Consider the following 3330-nt stretch of genomic DNA (forward strand, 5'->3'; position numbering starts at 1 on the left):
TTTTTTTTTTTTTTTTTTTTTTTTTTTTTTTTTTTGCTAAGAATGTAAATATTTCATTGAAATGAAAAAGGTTTAGGTTTACAATCATGGATTATAATCCTATAGAAATGGTCCCATGGCAAAAAAAGGTAAAAACATGGAAGCATAATTTATAAACATGATCTCAGTCCGTCCACTCGACGTAGACACGAGGTGAATAGAGTTGGACGAAGTGATAACGATATTGGTGTTCTTCCCATGTGGTAAGCTGGAGACGAAGGGCGAGTACACTTTGTAGAAGCCAAATTTCCCAAGCATTAGATGCACTAGAAGCCTTTCAGTGGAGGCCCGAGACTAAGCCGTCAACGGTGAAGTTTATAGAGCCCTCGATCACATACGTCCCCGACATCCTGTGAGAGTGACTCATCTAACAACATCCATGAGCTTTCCTAGAATGGAACCTCACGAAATAAAATATGCAAACGGTGAAAGCTCGCCCTACCAAGTCCTTTCCCCGGAGTCAGCTAGTACAGAGCTAAATACTTATCTTTACACCACACTGAAAGCTATTAGTTTTACTAGCTCCTCTAGCACACATAGCTAAGAAAATAACAGGCAAAAACTCACTGCGACGCTAACCTCAACTCAAAGCACCAGCAGTGACAAGACACAACCAATATCAGGGCAAAAAGCAAACAACGAAACAAGATATATCGGTGATACTCACGAAAAGGAGATGTTATAAAGAGCCACCACTGGCAGCCAAAACATCACCAAAGCAGTAACACCGGAGCTACTGGTAAGCTCAAAATGGAGACCCCAAGACAATAACCAAACACCCGACGCATCACAATGGACAATCTCCTAAAAGATATGCTGCTGTCTTCAGACATATTTGACCAACAGAGAAGCGTCCATTCTATCGCCAAGCCTTATCGTCGAGGAAGATGACCAAAACTGAAAATTACCGAAGCATTGTCAAGAATACCTATCCGAAGGAGAGAAGCTAGAGTGGTGAGACTTCAACATCTATACGAGACGAAGGGATAAGCCGAGCAAAACAAACACGACTCGCTCCGAATCAAACACCAAATCCACTCGCAAAGGCTAAGCTCCGACGGACGAGATCGATGCCACACGGTGAAGACAGAGACGGCAAATCGTCAGGAAATGAACGCTGTCCTCAAGCGAAAAACCATTGAGAAGCCGCCTAGAATTGAGAAACCGTTAAAACACGGCAGAACGCCACCATAGCTATCGTTAAACCGCTGAGAGGGGTTTGGTCTGCCGCTGGGAATCACAGGGGTGGAGGAGCCAGATCTACAAGGAGATCTCGCCGGTCGAAATTGCGTGTCAAAGGGAGAGGAAATCAATCTCCATCGTAGCCTCAAGCCGTCGACTAGCTAGAGGGTCAGACGGAGGAGCACCCATCCACCTCAAGAGGCCGACACGCAGGACGGAGCTCCAACCACAACGATGAGAATCAAGACAAAATCCTGAAACGACGGAGAGCTTCATGCACCGGTACGAGAATGACGAGCAAACAAACAGAAACAAGAGAGCCCTCTCACGGCGCCGGTCGCAACCGAACATCGGAGAGGCAAGCGAAGATGGCGGCTGGTGAAATCGCCGCGCGTGGTCGATGCAAGGCCTGTTAAGTGCGGACGAGTTTAAGTTAAACGATGTGTTTTGGGTTAGGGAAAACCCTTAACTCGAGTGTTTTGTCTCATTCGGGAGTTTAGCCATTTTTGAGAGAAAAGAAAGAGAGAAAAGTGTTCTTGAGTGTTCTTGGGGATTTTGGGGGATTGTAAGCTGTTCCTGTAGAGATCTGTAGCTGGGATCGTTGTAGGAGCTTTCTGGAAGTGTGTTCTTGTTTGTTTAAGATTCAGAATCGTCTTGGCAAAGGTAAGTGCAGGACCATGGCTTATCTAAGCTAGAGCTTATCTGATCTGCTTGTTTATGTGTTGTTAGGCTTGTTAGATGGTTATTTGGGACGTTAGGAAGCTTTCTTATGGCTTGGGATCGAGTTTTGTGGTTGCAGGAACAAAGATCCGGCAAGAAGCTTCGGGGAACATGATTCTCGGCATGTTGCATCGGTCGATGCACTTGTGCGTCAGTCGATGCAAGTGCGAGGACAGCGCGTAAAACCTAGGGTTTTCGTGTTATGTCGAGCATGCGTCGGTCGATGCAGTGCGAGTGTCGATAGATGCATGTGTAACTTGCATCGGTTGATGCATCCTTGTGTCAGTCGATGCATCCCCATGTGGTGTCGGTCGATGCATGTTGGTGTCGGTCGATGCAGAGTCTTGGTTTGTTATTTGTTGTTTGTTGATTGTTGATTGTTGATTGATGGTTAGAGATGTCTATATTGCTTGTGTGTATAGCCCAATAGATGGGAGGATTGCCTTACTGAGTGTTTATAAAATACTCATGCATTGCAATTTGTGTTTATGGTGCAGGTAAAGGCAAAGTGTGATCGTGGAATCAAGGCAATGAAGAGGAGGATGTTCTAGGGACTCGATTGGTTGTTCTCTGACATTGCTAGGTTGATAGAGTTGGGTCATTAGAAACATTGCTAGGTTGCCGGTTTTATGTTTCCTGATGTTTGGTATTTTGATATTATCTATGATATGATTATTGGTTTATTATTGGATATTTATTGGTTATTGGTATTTGTTATTTCGCTGTTGGTTGTGATTGTGGTTAGGTGGCTAGTGGATATGAGACCACTAGTTGTATTTTATTTATTATTATTATTATTATTATTATTATTATTACTATTTACTATTTATTATTTATTTAAAAAAAAAAACGGGTCGGGTCGTTTCAGTTTGGTATAAGAGCCCTTACGGTTCTAGGTTTGGGTTCACTAGGCTTTATGCTGTAGATGTTTGGGATTGCATGTCTTGATTGATTATGTGAGTTAGTCAATTGTGTATGGCATGAAGTCCTAGAACATCCTCTTCGAGCCTACAGTGTGATTCCACGGTGAGTTGTATTTTTTTGTGTTTTTTTGTATTATGTTAAGATTGCTTGTTAGCCTTTGTTCTTGGAAGTGCAGTGGCTAAAGGTGTTTAAATTGTTGGTCGTGGACAGGGACGTGGTCGTGGTTATGGTCGGGCGGGTCCCGAGACCAGCGAGTGTGTGGTCCAGAGTTCCACGAGGAGGTACGTCAGAGGGTCGCAAGCGTATCAGAAGGGACCAGAGGGGGTTAGCCGGTGAGCGTGCCGGGGGTGCTGGGAACCCAGGTGTGGGGTTGCAGCAGGTGGAGCCCAGGGTCGAGATGATCGCTTGGCGGATCTGTTGGCGTACTGTTGGAGCGGTTACCGAGAGGGGTACCAGTGTAGGCTC

This window comes from Camelina sativa, chromosome 11 (genome assembly GCF_000633955.1).
Source record: "Camelina sativa cultivar DH55 chromosome 11, Cs, whole genome shotgun sequence".
NCBI lineage: Eukaryota > Viridiplantae > Streptophyta > Magnoliopsida > Brassicales > Brassicaceae > Camelina > Camelina sativa.